Source organism: Gossypium hirsutum, chromosome A08 (assembly GCF_007990345.1).
Source record: "Gossypium hirsutum isolate 1008001.06 chromosome A08, Gossypium_hirsutum_v2.1, whole genome shotgun sequence".
NCBI lineage: Eukaryota > Viridiplantae > Streptophyta > Magnoliopsida > Malvales > Malvaceae > Gossypium > Gossypium hirsutum.
The window spans coordinates 11,139,660-11,155,997 of NC_053431.1; the positions used below are offsets into that span (position 1 = coordinate 11,139,660).

The 16,338-nt window shown below is 37.1% G+C and overlaps 1 long non-coding RNA gene across 1 annotated transcript; it reads left to right on the forward strand.

Moving 5' to 3' along the window:
• The first annotated feature begins 11,570 nt into the window (after window positions 1-11,570).
• Window positions 11,571-12,647, forward strand: LOC107902147 (uncharacterized). Its single transcript, XR_001685590.2, has 2 exons — window positions 11,571-11,958; window positions 12,212-12,647. It is a non-coding gene; the product is annotated as an uncharacterized lncRNA (long non-coding RNA).
• The last annotated feature ends 3,691 nt before the right edge of the window (window positions 12,648-16,338 follow it).

Sequence of the window (16,338 nt, forward strand, 5' to 3'; positions counted from 1 at the left end):
TCCTTAACAAATCCAGAGATAACCCACATTCTTCGTCATCCTCAAAATCTTGAGATCCCTCTAAACACATATCTGGATCGAAAAGAGATTCTGAGTCCGTAACGGTGTTGCTCGTGACGTCGATATCTGGAGACCTATTATAACACAGAAAAAATATTCAAAGAATGAATCTAAGGGTGACTTATTTGTATGGCATGATTATGAATGTGATGAGAATATGAAAAAGGATTCGCGCAAGATGAGATATGAAAAAAGCATTTCTTATTGAAAATAAAAGGTGTTTGAACAAGAGCTTACTTCACAAAATATTCTTATCATTACTAGGCTTAAAACAATAAGTGTGTTCTGAATATTTCTCTGTATTAGCTCTAAGAACTACAGGAATTTCCTCTGCAGTCTAGTTATTCAGGACACTTCCAAGCTTATAAGGGCGGATGCTAGATAAGTTTCCTTCTCTCGTCCTCGCCTCCGATACGGCATTAATGCTTAAACTTCCCATCAACTCCTCAACCGTTCCTTCTCTTATCATCTCTGGTTCAGGATGAATAATTTCTTCTGACACAAATGTATTGGTTATATGGGGAAAGGTCATTGGCTCCCATTTGACCTCTGCCCCACTCAGTCGTGCCCTTCGTCTCTCATGTTTCTTCACTAGCTCTTCCTTTTTTTGTTTGGCGTCTAGCCTATGTCCCAAGCCAAAACAATCCCGTTTGCTAACCAAAACCGATACTTTGACTCGTCCGTAGAGGTATTTTCTGAGCCCCCTTCCGTACAATGCTTCTTTTCCTACCATCAATTGTAAGCTCATCCTTGTAGCTTCAGATAACTCTGACGTTGGAATCTTACCTCCTTCAATGATGAAAGTTACGTTTACAAACTCTAATGACTGAAAAACACACTCAATTGCTTCATCATCGCTCTCTATGTATGGTGTATCATTAGCAACGGATGTGATAATGTCTTCCTCTGCGTTTACGGTTATCAGCCGACCCTCCGTCACTAGCTTCAGCTTCTGGTGCAACGATGATGGTACTGCTCCTGCTGAATGAATCCAAGGCCTCCCAAGTAAATAATTATAAGAAGGCCTGATGTCTATCATGAGAAAGTCTACCTCATACATGTTGGGTCCGATTAGAAGAGGGATCTCAATCCTACCTATTACTTTTTTCTCGGTGCCATCGAACGCTCTCACTATGTTCTGACATGTCTTCATATGAGAGCTATCTATGGGTAACCTGTTCAATGTGGATAGGGGCAAGACATTTAGTGCCGACCCATTGTCAATCAATACCTCTGGTAGTGTATACCCTTTACATCGGGTACTGATGTGCAGAGCCTTGGTGGACATGTAACACCCCAAACTCGGCTCAGACATTATGGCCAAGTCTGGTGTGTCATATTGAAGTGTTTTTCGAAAACCATATTTTTATTGAAAACCCTTCTTGATGTTTAGAAACTTTTACCGTTTAAACTTGTATAAAACCTTAGCCTTATTATTTTTTTCCAAAACGTGATTCATTGTAATAATCAAAACATTGTTAATAACCTTGTAAAATCTTATGGGAAACTTTGAAAACTTGTAAACCTTTGTAGTGGCAGAAACATGTTATTTTAAAAACAGTTAAGTATCGAAAAATCAAACTTTCTTTGTTATGGCTTAAAGTGAATGAATACTACGCACCAGGTAGGATTCAAGAAAAGAGGAGGTGAGTCAATTAGACTGCTTAAGTACCTAGCTCTTCCATGATCCAATCCTAGACATGCACACATGCATTGCCACACTTTAAGCTTATTACTTGTCCACGCACAACAAATTAAGTTTACGTCTATTTAAAATATTTATTTCCTTTAAAAACATTTACGTTGCGGAAGCTTTGCTCGGTTATCGTGATATTTTGAAAATAAATAACTTTTATAAAACGCGCTCTAGAGCTAACCAATTTTAAGGAATCAATTTAAGTGATGTGAATTTCAAGTTGAAAACGATTTAAGTAATTTAAAAACCCAAAATAAAAATAACAGAGCGGCCTTATTACAACTTTAACCAAAATAGAAATAATCAAAAATAAATGCGAAATTTAAATGGAAGCTAATTGAAACTTATTTAAAAACCAAAAATTTAATCTTCGTGGCCACTCTGAATCCTGCCCAGCTCCAAGTCTACCAACTAGAGCTCACCTACAAGGATGAAAGAGAAAGGGGATGAGTTTGGAAAACTCAGTGTGTAAAGTATCCCAACCAGAGCCCAAATCAGTTCAAGCTTTACTGGGCCTAAGCCCTATTCAGAAATCAGTGTTAACTGGGCCTTAGCCCATATCAATATTAATCTGGGCCATAGCCCCTTACAGTATCGGAGTATATTGGGCCTAGCCCATATCAGTATTAATCTGGGCCGTAGCCCTATTACAAGTCGAGATATATTGGGCCTTGCCCATATTAACACAGTTGGGCCCCATTTCAATACAGTTGGCCTATAACAAAACAGTCTCATATGATTAATGCATGATAAACCCATCCAACCCTGCACTTGCCTCCATCCATCCCCACACTTCCTGTGAGGAATAAATCACCCACGCCATCCCTAACACTTACAGTGTTAGCACCGGTTGCGGCACTAACTATGATCCGCAGCAAAGCTGCTTATATCAGAATATGTGGCACAGCTACCAGAACGGGTTCTTCCTCCATAACATAACCCAGATTCCATGCAACAGATATACATGTCATGGCATACAACAAACATAATCAGAATATCATGCATTTCAGTCAAAATTAACCCTAAGGGTATAACAGTCATTTTCATACTTAGGGGTAGTTTAATAAAATTTACTATTCTAGAGTTTACATACATATTCTAACCATTAACACATTAACAGAAGCACTTATCGAGCGTTTTTACCGAATTTAGCCCGTTGGCCCACTAACCCATTTTTGGCCCATTAAGCCTAAATATACCGAAGTGCATGAAATTGCGCACTCTGTAATCATATTGCTTGTGATTACCAAAATTAACAACCAAACCACCTCATGAGAGCTTGCACGCTTACAAGTTCACAAATGCCGGCTTTTCGACTTTTCGGCTTTTGCCGATCTAGTCTATGAGTGGGTGTCGTTTACACACCTGATTTATAACGATACGTTAGCGAGATCCACACATGAGTTGCCTACAATCGAGTTACTAATACATCAGTCTAAATATCAAAAACAAGCTACGTACTAGACCCCTTACCATATTTGGCCAACAATGCCTTAAACCCTAAAGTTCTTACCTTTCTGCCGAAATATGGGATAGATTTAGATGTCCAACCTAGTTAACCTTCAAGCCCTTCGCTGTACGCCTCCTTTTCCACACTAACGCTTACACAACCAAACAGAAAGAGGCACAAAACCCTTAGTCCAAAACGCTAGCCAGCCATAAGGGTTTCAACTTTTCTTAACTCCCGAAATAAAGAAATAGTTTCGAAAACTTACCACCGGTTCCTTCAGCCAACGATTCCACTTTAGTTCTTATTCGGTTTTGATGTAGATCTAACCTTCAAACCCTAGCAGAAGCCGGTCCTTTTTTGGTCTAAAGATTCAGCAATGCCCTTAAACTATGGGGTTTTCGGCTTTTTGAAACAGTGAAGAAGATGAGATATGAGAGTTCTGTAGTGGCTTTGTCGACAGAACTTTAAGGTTTAGAAGAAGAAAGAATCAGCCACAAGATGGAGAAGAATCAGAGGGTTTGGCTAGAAGAAATTGGCACAGAAGAAATATAGGCTTTCGGGATTTCGGCTTTTGTGCATAAGGCTTAGGAGCAAATGATAAGAAAGTGGAGATGAGTAAAATAGTAGAAAGATTCGGCTATAGAGGAAAAGAAGAAGAATAAAAGAAGTAGATGAAAAGAGGAGAAAACAAAAGAAAAGAAAATAGAAGAAAAAAACTGAATCCTAAAGGCCAAAATATACGACACTTATTAGTTATGGCCGAGTGAGTGTATTTCGGCATAGGAATTCTTCCTAAACTCTAATTCCCCGAATTGCTCCTTGATTTTTGGCCACATTCAATGTTTGAATTCATTCAAACTCTTGACCGATCAGCCCACCGTTGGCACCACCTCCCCAACTCTTTCCCCACGCATGCAGCAAAATCCCAACCTTGCGTGCGCGAGATGAGGCTCGAACCCCAGACCTCCATCCACCTTGCCCCCTTGCACCTTCGCCTGGGCTGCTAGCGACTGCACCACGCTTTCTCCTTTACTAATATATGGTTATAATTAATTATAAACCTTACTTGCTTCAGTTCTGGCCCACTTTAAAAATAAAACGGAATTCGCCCGTTCAAGGACTCGAACCTGCGCCCTCTCCGCATGCCCAGTACGCTGCTACCAGTGTACCACAGGCGCTCCTTGTGGCGTAACTTGGTCGCAACTATTCTTAAACCTTACTTTAGTACGACCTTGCTTCTAAAATAAAAACAAGCATTTACGTGCGCCAACCCTCGAACCTAGGCACTATACCACACTCCCAGCGCCTCTGCCACTGGACCGAGCTTCCCTTTGTGTTACCTTTTAACCTCAACTATATATAAGGCTTTCCTGCGTCGTTCCCTGATATAAGAAAAATAAAACACATTTTCATATGCTAGGAGTCGAACCCCAACTCTCCTTCCCACTACCTAGCATGCTAACCACTAGGTCAGGTACGCTTCTTCATGCCTCTTGCCCAATTTATTTTATAAGCCTTATGCCTAGATTCCCTCTATGAGGTAAAAATTAAAACAAATTTTTTTCCTAGAGTTTAAACACCAAAACAACAATACTTTTATAAATATATATATATTTTCCTATCTAATAATAATAATTATAGTAATAAAAATTTTCATAAAAATTTTTCAAACATACATATAGTAATATTTTTCTAATAATAATAATATCCAAATTATTCGGGCCGTCTTCTACCTGATCCCAAACTCAAGGCCCAATACTTCCAAGCCTAAAAATCGGGGCATTACAGGACCCCATGCCACCTGGTGGTATTTCATTATCACTGAAAGAAATAAAGTTATCAGCACTAATATTGCTGACGAGTCGGTCCAGTTTGTTCACTGAGATGTCTTCAGCAACATAGGTTTCATTGAACACCTTCATCAACGCATTACGGTGTGCCTCTAAATTTTGAAGCAAAGCTAGTATCGAGGTGCAAGCTGGCTGCTTGTGCAACTGCTCCACAACACTATACTCACTGTGTTTCAAAAACTTCAAAAATTCTTTAGCTTCATCTGCTGTTACTGGTTTATTAACCAGTGGTTTTGTCCTCTCCTCCCATTGTTTCGACATTAAAGACTTCTCTTTTACAGGCTCAACTTTCGTATCTAGTGTGCTGGCCAACCTTCTCTCTCCTAGCAATGTCACATTACAATTATAACTCCAAGGCACCCTTTTGTTATCCTTGTAAGGAAAAGCTACCAATTTCTGAATCACCATCTTTGGCGTCGTTCTTGCTCCAGCTTCATTTATTCTTGGTCGTGAAATGATCACCACTGGGTGATTGACTTAACAGACCTTATTTATTAGCTCCTCTTCTGAGGCGCACACATGCTTCTCCTCAGCGAACTCGAAGAACTCTATCTCCTTGTTGTCCATTAGACCCTGTACTGGGGCCTTGAATTCATTACATGTCTCTATCTCATGGTCTTCCTCTCCGTGGAACTCACAATAGTTCTCTACTTCTCGGGACTTGCTCCCAAAGTCTTGTATGATTAGACCTCTTTCTACCATCTTCTTCAGAACCTCCCTTATCGAAGTCCTTACCTCCGCTACATCCAACTTAACTCTCCTTCCTATATTCTTGACTACCGCATTTACCCAATTAGCAGTATGATTGGGTAACGGGTTTCCTGCGCTAGGCACCTCATCGAACTTGACAATACCCATGTTGATGAGTTTTTCGACCACTCTTTTGAAAGAGGTGCAATTCTTGATTGAGTGTCCTGCAACGCCCGCATGATATTCACATTGGGCACTCGCATCATACCACTTGGGGTATGAGGGCTGCAACGGTTTTAAGTAGAACAGGGATAAACATGTGCATCGAATAGATTTTTGTACAACTCCGATACGTTATTGGAATGGGAGTAAACTGGGGCTTTTTCGTATTCTGCTTTGTATTGGGTTCCTGTCTTTAACATCCATACCACATTGATAATCTGCGCTTTCCAGCGCCTTGAACTTTTCTGCCAGCCATTTGTATCGGACTTTCAACTACTCTGAGAGTTCTCCTTTTGCCTTCCCTACCTCTTCCATCTCATCAAAGTCGGGGACCGAAGGATTTACCTGGTCGTCCTCTGGTTTAGAACACGAGCCCGTCAGGAAATTCATTGGTGCCGAAATACTAGCCTGATACTGGGGTTTGATATTGACAGACACCCTTTGAGATGGTACTAGGGTATTTACTGGGGTGAAACCTGGAGGGTAAGTAAGGATCTCGCTATCGCCATCTGGGTTGACCATAGGGCTCTTCCCCTTTCTTGGCCCTCCGAGTAACAACTGAGTTAGCTGATTCATCATGTCCTTCTGCGATTCTTGCATCTAATCTTTCATATCCTGTTGAATCTTGGCCGGTTGCTCTTGCATCTGTGTTTGCAGCCGTTCCTGCATTTCTTTCTGCATTTGTTCCAATTTTTCCAGCCTTTGATCCATAGCTTTGGTTTTTTTGCGCGTGTAGTATTGATGTTCCAGGGTAACTATAATATAATTTTAGATTAATTAAGGGTTTTTTGAAACGTAATGCATGTGATGTGATGAAATGCAAATGCATAAAATGAATGCAAAACTAAAAAGGCGTCGATTCTGATCCAATTCCATTTAGAAACTTTTTTAGAAAACAAAATCCTTTACATAGAACAGACTATATATACGAATTTGCCCTAATACTCAAAGTTTTAACTTTTTTATGATGGCAAGCCAGCTCACGACCCCGGTCCAACTCTAACTCATACTTCACACTTAGCACATCAGCTTGAACTGCTAAAGTCTGTAAATAATCAGCCACTGATCGAATCTGTGCCACGACTTCACTTATGATATGATATCTATCCCTGACCTGGTCCTGCGATTAACGAAGCTGTTCGTTCAATTGCTCATTATTCGACTCAAGAAATTCAATTCGATGCTCACAGTTCTGTAATGCGGCCTCAAGCTCTTCTACCCTTCCTTTCAAATCCTCGATCCTGCTCAAGCTTGCCCTTAATTCAATGTCAAAGTTATGACCACAGCTCTGATGCAACGCCCTTTCTAACTCCGCTACCCGAGCTGTTAATATCTGCTTCTCATTTTGGCCTTCGATCAAACTCTTCCTCAATGCACTTTCCTGTGCTCGAGCATCGTGGAACCTCTTCTCCCACTGATCAGCTCTAGCGTTTTCCTTTTGAACTTCTCGCTGCCACTGCTCTGATGTCTTTCCCAATCCAGCTGTTCTCATTGACATATGCAGCTTTTTGTAATCAGTCTTCAAATTGTCCAAGTCCTCTTCGGCCTTTCTCTTTCCCTTCCTTAACTTCTCAGCCTCGAGTTTTTGAACATCGACATCTAACCTCAAATGTACCTTTTCTTCTTCCAACTGCTCTATCTTCTTCCTTAACTCTGAATTTCTCTTCTCAAAGTTTTACTTGATGATTTCTAGCTAGGAGGGAATTACTTGTACGTATTCACTCATCGATTTGACATCTTCTAAACTCGGCTGAGGGATATTATCATTGATCCTTCTGTGGAAGCACCCATTGCATTCTGGGATTGTCATCGAACCTACCGCCAACCTCTTCATCTGACGTGTTTGTCTCCAAGCATCAGCAACTCTCGGATCCTCTTCTTATAATGGCTTCCCCTATACGAGAACTCACTCTGAGCTAACCCCTGTGTTATTGGTACAAACTGTCTCGATCTATATTGCCTCAACACAAGTAAAGGGGCATATCGAACGGCTCCCCAAATTTTGGGCAGAGGTACCCAATCAAAACTCCCATACCGATAGAGGATCTCATCAGGAACTAACCAGGGAGCTTTCCACTCAACGTCGTCTTCCTGGAGATTTTGAAGGAGTGCGATCCAATTCTCCTCTAATATATCGTTTCTCTTGGGCGTGGCTGTTATCTCCGTTAGTGGGGAATAATTTTTGGAGAAAACCCGATAAGAAACTTTATCCACATTCCAAAAATGGCTATGGAACCATACGGACAATAACTGCGCGCACCCTTTAAATCTGTCTTCGTCTGCCTTTCGACATGCACTCAAGGACCTAAACGTCTCAGCTAGAATTACCGGCACCGGTGTGGCTCTTTTGCCAAGCCGATCAAATAAATCGGCCACTGCTTCGTCTATATGCCTTAGAGCCTTGGGGAAGATTACCAAACCATAGATACTCAAGGCGAAGATGTCAACCTTCTTCTTTATATCTGGATGTGCTACGATCAGATCCCTCAAACCCATCCAAGAAATACATTTACCATCACCTTTTTGCTATATTCGTGCTGTAACCCACTGTTCACTTATCCCTGTAATACTCATCAATTTCTTTACAAAAGGCTGGGCATTAGCAGCCCTAAAATAAACTCTATCGACTTGAACCTTTGGACAACGAAGCAAAGCTGTATACTCCTCTACAGTAGGCATCAAGTCCATCTTCGTAAAAGTGAAACAACTATACGCAGGATTCCAAAACTGAGCTATAGCCCGGAACAAGTTCTTGTTTACCTTAACGTCAAGTAGGTAGGGTAAATCGCCGAAATTTTGATAGAACAGTTGCTTATCCTCATCGCCCCAACTGGCCCATATATCCCTCAATTCCTGGAACTCATTTTGTGTCACACTGATCCAGGTGAAGTCCCATAACTCTGATGTATACCCCTCAGCCAAGCTATCCCCTTTCTCAAGTTGCATATTCTCTGACCATATACGGACAGCCGTATTATCTTCTAGTTTATTAAGGAATTCGTTCTCCATAGCAAGCTTTCTAACTTAGTAACTGAATAAGAATCGACACCTCCCTAAATATGGAATGATATGCAATCAAAACACAATGGGTTAGTACCAAATAATAAAATCCAAAACAAATAGAAAATAATCAAACACTTATCTGGGTACAACTAAAGTTCAACATAGCTATATCTAGGGTAGACTCTTAGGGTTCACTATATGTGGCTTAGTTCTAAAGAAAAGGGTACCCGAACCAGTAGATTCCTCAACCCTTACCCATTATAGGCTCATACGGATCGAGTTCGTTTCAGGGGAATATATTTCCCTATGGCCATGCGGAGGTGAAAACCTCACGAAGACATAGGTACAGATGTATTCCGGAAGCAGTCCACTAGCCCATGCGGAGGTGAAAACCTCACGAAGGCATAGTTTCTCACTCCCACTTAAATGTGTGACAATAACGATCATGTAATATGCAATGCGAGGGGACATAAAACCTTAGAATTTAAAAATATAGATAACAGGATGAAAACCATAAAACCCACGAGATGCAATGAAAGGATCATATGTTAAAAACCAAAATTTAAATTTCCAACAAAAGGACAGGATATAACCAATTTTACGGCTTGACTCTCTTATTGGTCCCCAGTGGAGTCGCCAAGCTGTCGAAACCATTTTTATTTTGAAAAACAGGGATAGACTTTAAAACAAGGTATGGAGTTACCACCAATCCTTTTTGTTTAGGTGTGATCGGGTCACCCTGTGGTCGATCATTTTAATAAAACATTTTGGTTTATTAAAACAATATTTTTTGGTCTACGAAAAACTAGAAGACGGATTCGGGAGTCGGCTACGCGCGAAGAAGGATTAGCACCCTCGCAACGCCCAAAATTGGTACTGTATTGATCGATTAACGTCCTAATATTGAAAATTTGACAAGATTTTAAAATACAATCTTTAAAAACGTTTGGATAACTTGAATTGGATATTGAGATTCTCTCGCTTAGAAGGAATAAAATATTACGTCCAGCACGATTGGATACAATATTTTGTACCCTCGACACAAGATCATCTCAGGATTTCCAAAACACATGCACTTAAAACTTTTAAAAAGGATATTTGGCTATTCGTTCCAAACAGTAAATCGAAACCCAGTACGATTGGGTACGATTTATTGAATTTCTAAATACGAAACATCGCCTCATTTTAATTTGAGAAAACATGGATGAAATTTCAAAAGGATATTCTGTATTTTAGTCGAATGAAAAATTGAAGCCCAACATGATTGGGCACGACTTTCCAAACTCCCAAACACGAAATATTGCCTCGTTTTATTCTAAGAAAACATGGATGAAATTTCAAAAAAAGGATATTCCATATTTTAGTCGAATGAAAAAACGAAACCCAGCACGATTGGGCACGATCCCTCAAACTTCCAAACACGAAATATTGCCTCGTTTAAATTTTTAAAAGCATGGACAAAATTTCGAAAAGATATTCCGTATTTTAGTTGAACGGAAAAAAAATCGAAACCCAGCACTATTGGGCACGATCCCTCGGACCCCCAAACACGAAATAATTTCTTAAGTTGAGAGAATTCGTATTTACAATGATAAAAACCGAATCAAAATATACTCGTCTGGTTGGCTTGTGGATAAGACAATTGATATCAAGTGAATATGGGAATTAGAAACGCGATACAATAGCAAGAGATAAAAACATAATTACATGCATGAAATAACCATAGGTGGTTACAATTTGAAAACTAAAGGTGACACCTAATGCACAAAGCCATATGAAAACTAGAAACCAATATAGCACAAAATAATTTAAAAACCTACGGAAAAATATACTAAGGAATAACACATGCTAGAACTTGAAATAATTTGTATGTACATAAAACTAATAATATATGAACAATTCTTTAAATAGACAATATGTAAGAAGTAATTCGAAATAAATAATATGTTACAACAATTCAAATGAAACGACTCGATTTAACTAATTATGTATATGCATATGAAGATGAAAAGCATATGAAGATGAAAAATTAATGTAAATAATATATATACAGAATTACAAAAGTATTTAAAATAAATAAAACAAACAGTTTAAGATAGGATGCTCAAAAGAAGATTAACTTATACATAAATAAATTTAAAAGGATAGAAAGGAAAAAATATACCTAAATAAATTTAAAAGATATTTGCATGAAATAATATAAGTCTAATAGTGTGTACTTAAAGTATAAAAAAAGCTATGTATACGTACACACAATAGTATTAAATTAAAATTATATAAAGACGTAGAAATATATGTGTTAAAGGGGATTTTAAAATAGATAAATTGTAAAGTAAAACCATTTTTAAAAAATATATATATATATATGAATGAAAATATAAAATAGCCAATTAAAAACAGTAAAGTATGCTAAGACAATTTCTAAAAGATGACTAATGAAACAATTTAAAAAAAAACAAAGAATAAAAAAGGTATACTGAAATAACAAATATTCAATTGAAATAAAAATAGAATAAAAAAGGACAATTTGAAAATAAATATAGTGATGAAACATAATTAAGGATTTAAAAAAATGCGCGTAAACGAAAAGGGATTGAAAATGTAAATAACGCAACCCCTCAAACGCGGTGCCTCAAAGCGGGCCAAAATGCAAAAGCACGAGAAATTTGGGCAAATTTTAAAAAACAAATGAAATGTGAATAAGGTTAATTAAAAGATGGGGCAAAAAGGGGGGGCAAGTATGCAAATAACCCCACAAGCTCAAAACGCACAGATCATAGCACCCCAAACGGTGCCGTTTAAAATGTAGTACAAAAGCCATTTTTTTGAACCAAAATTCATTTGGTTTCTGCCATTTTAGAAATAGAATGTGGCAACCCTTTTCCCCCAATCTGCTAGGGCTTCCACCCTATTTTGGTGCACCAAAAATAGAGGGTCATCGGCACCCCCATGCCGTCGCCTCCGACGCCTATCCACGACGAACCCAGGTAGGTTTCCCTCCCTCCAATTTTACTTTTATTTTTTTTAAAAAATAGTTTATAAATGGAAAAACAATAAGCGAAAATCCAAAAAAAGAAGCAGGAAAAAAACACCTCTTTAACCTTTAATCTGACTTTTGTTGATGTTTATTGCTTGTGTATTCTCTGCTGTGGGTAAAAATCAGGAAAAAACCACCCTCTTTTACATTTGATTCGATTTGGCTTTGTAGCCAATTTTTACAACCGTTTTCTGCTATTGTAGGTGCGTGATCGAGCGTGCCACTGAAGTGGCATGGTGGAGAGGCACACGACACGGAGGGACGTGAGACGTGTGGCGTCTGGAAGCTTGCTTGTTAGCTGAAACGGCGCAGAGGGTCTGCTGGCTAACGGCGCAAGGGCATAGCTAGGGTTTCTTTGGTTGAAACCCTAAAACTTTAGGCCTATCGGGCCCCTGTATCTTGGGTCTGTAAATCAGGCCCTTTTTTTAATTTTATTTTTATACATATATGGGCCTGGGCTAAAAATTGGGTCTACACACATCATAGCTTCAAGGAAGTATCACTCAACTTTATTGTATGTATGCCTTAGACATGTCTAGTTTCACAACCATTTCAATCATTACAAATGTTTTCAAACTCAACGATTGATATGATCTGTAATAAGATATATTGTTATAAAAATATGTTGATTTTTTGAAATATCACTGTCGAAACATTTTTATAAGTTTTAGTTTTTTTTAGTTGATTCCTTCAAAATTACATGTTAAAATCTACGGACAACTTTTCCATGTAAATAAACTTGAGTTGTTACGAAATAAAGATAAGCATTAAGGGTATGGAAGTTTGTAGACTGAATCACACTTCAATCAACATAAGTGTAGAGAATAAGGAAGGAGGTCATAGTTGAGTATCTAGATTGATCGGAGACTGTCCATTGGTCATCATTAATGACTATTTTGTTGGCTCTGCAATCTTAACCATGACAAAGGTGTTGATTGTTGTTAGAGAAGCTGAGTGCTTAGGGCTTGTGGGCTTCAAACTTTCTTTGGGTTGGTAATATGATGTAAGAAGCACGCAAGCCAATGTCAGTAAAATTTCTCCTTGGTGCATGGAATTCTAAGAAATCTGTTTTTTTTTTTATATAACAAGAGTTTGGAGGGCACGCAAGTTAGTTTTACAATTAATCCAAGTGTGTTTTAAGGTTTGGATATTGGCAACAAAATAGTTGGTTGGAAGCATCAATGTTTTCACACACAAAACAGAATATTTTGAAATTTAATCCAATAATATTAATATTTTGCACATCTAATTTTCTTTCAAGTAATGTAAAATTGTTTTAGTCTGTACAAAAGCCATGGTGGTTTTCATTCAAATTCACGTGCTTTCCTTTTTGAATTCGGGCTTTCTTAAAACTTAAAAAATGTTAGGCTGGAAAATTTCGACCAATAAAAAGATCGTTAGCTTTCACATGGAAAAGACAAATACATATTGGAAGAAACTAGCATGAAAAAAAATTCAATTTTATAAGTTCAGTCCTTGTAAATTATTTACTTAACCGAATTAGTTGAACATTCTGGTTTTAGCCCCTCTATTGTGTTAAAATTTGATGTTTAATTTCTTTATTTTATTTTTACATAAACTGATTTTATATTTTCATGATGTTATTAGTGAGTCCAAATTGATTACATATTATAAAAAAGTTATTTAGGGACAAAACTATTTTTACTATAAGAAAGTTATTAATAAAAAATTTCTTGTTTTTAATTTAATAGCAATAATTAACAATGTTATTATTTTATTATAATACTAAAGTTATACAAGGTGTTTGATAGTACAATAGGGGTAGTTCACATTGTGAGGAGTGTGGAGAGACGTTAGAATGAGGGCAATTCACACTGTAAGTGGTGTGGAGAGCTATTAAGATGGTGGTTTGAGAAGGTTGAGTTTTTAGCAAAGTGAAAACTATATATCTTGTGATCTTTCTTGTCTTGGTGTTGAGGGAAGGTATTTATAGAGAGGGGTTGGCTAGGTACGAATCCCAGCTATTGAGTTCCCTATCTCATAGATGCAATGGTAGAGTGGTGAATGTTAGCCAATGGTATTGTTGGATTTCATCTTGAAAGGGACTAGATGAGACATTCGTTAAGTTGGGATGTGATCGATTGATGGGAGCAATCAGGAACTCTTCGCTATATATCTCCTGAAGATCTTGTAGGCCTCCTTAGTTTGATGGGATGTTTACGTGAGTCATATTGCTCTTGTTGAGGCAACAACAATGATATTTGCCATGTTCTTCTAGTTGCCAAATGATCCCGCGAAGGGATCTTGAGAAATGGTATAACAATTGCTATAAAAAGGTAGGTTATTAAGTGACCTAGTTTGAGTCAATTCTTTGTCGAAGCTCATTAGGGATTCTTGGTAAGGCTTGGGTAGAGTTTTAAAGCGTCATTATTATTTTCCCGATCATCGTGCCTTTGTATTGGTTGCTTTAAAATGTATGTTTGTCTTTGTTTGAGGTTTTCAGAATACATCATTTTTCTTTTTAGTTGTTTCGTTTGGGTTGTTGTTTAATTTTCCTACTCAAAATCATAGAATTAGGTCATCTTCAAAACCAGTGTGCTTCTGTGTTTTTGATTTTCTTTTTATCGTCAATTTCCCTTTTCATTGTCATTATCGAAAGTAACTTGTAACAACCCAATATCCAATGGCATTAAAAAAAATGGTTTTGAAATTCAATTGCTAAGACGAGATAGTTAAATTTGGAAATGAAAAATTATGTCCCGTCTATGAAAAATTTTTAATTAAAAAGCTTAAAAGTTATTAAACATGTTAGTGTATAAAACAAAGCCTCAAACCTTCTTCTCTCACCATTGAAACTCCTAGAAAGAAAAAGAAAGTTCCCTATTTCATTTGTTGGTTGTTGTCCAAAAAATTAACTAATGTATGAGATTATTTGATAATTTCTTATAGATTCAAGCTTTAATAAGTTGTATTTAACCAACTTAATGTTTAGATTAATAAATTATTAATGTTTTGATTGAGTTTTCATGGTTGAAAAGGTTAGAAAAATTAGTTATTAAATGTTGAAGTTCATGCATGGTGTTGTTAGTTAATTAGTGGGAAGTTTATGTTAATTAGAAAATAGAAAAAAAAGATGGTGGATTTATTAGAAATTTAACTAAACTATTTAGTTAATTTTAACATTAAGGGTTAAATTGAATAAATTGAAAATTATTAAAAATTTATGTGATAAATTGGAAGTAAGAGGTCTTTGTACTATATTTATTATCTAAGTTTGATTCGATAAATTGTACAATATAGATGTTTCAAATATTAGGGTCATAAAGGAATAAATTGAATTAAATATATTCATGTTTGATTTCATTGAATTGTGTTGATATATGTGATTAATAATGTTTCTATAATTGTATTATCGAACATAGCCAAAGAAAATGTTGGAACGTCAAAGGCGAAAGGAAAGAAAAAGACGGACGTCATATAACTTTTTCGGTTTGCGCTTCTGTAATTTAATTTCAATTTGCTTTCATAGGTTAATTAGTCATTATAATCAATATGACTATGCATCAAGGTAATAGTATCTTTACGCTATAAACTTTGAATAATGGATTCGATTGGTGATAGTTGAATAATGTTATAAATGTTTGAAATTGTTTTGGATGTGATTATGAACATTTGGACATTGATATTATAATGATAGATGTTACAATGGTGAATGGGAGAGTTGAACGTCGATAATGACAAAGAAAGAGAGAAAAGAACACACAGAATTTTATTTGGAAATCCTTTCGGGAAAAAAACCATGGGCAGAGGAGATGAAAATTCCCTATGTCAAATTTGAATAATAGAAGAGGAGAGACGATTACGTCTATTTATAGGTTTAAAAACGTTATTCTAATCAAAGTCAAATAAAAGTAATGTAGTAAGATTAAAACACCTTATTCTAATCAATATCAAATAAATGAAGTAAACTTTTTTAAGGATTTTACTTGTGCAGCCTATACCGTACCACAGAAGCCAAAGGCCATACCCTCGGTTACGACCCTAGTCCAGTATTTTGCTTATTGGGGATTTACAATGGGCTTCGGCCTTCGCCCTCGTAGATCCCCCTATTTTGCCACATGTATTTTATTTTAACAGGAATTTGGGTCACACAACTTCTAACAGTAAATACGATGTTAGACATAATTCGGGTATATTGACGTGTCATAGGGTCATTGATATAGTGATTTACTAACCATTGTTGCCGGGTAATTCGGGATGGCTAAATAAACAATGTGGAAAAATACTGAAAATTATCGTTACCAGGCAGCCCGAGATGATAGAATAAATAAATATTAAAAGACATCGTTGCTAGGTAATATGGGATGAC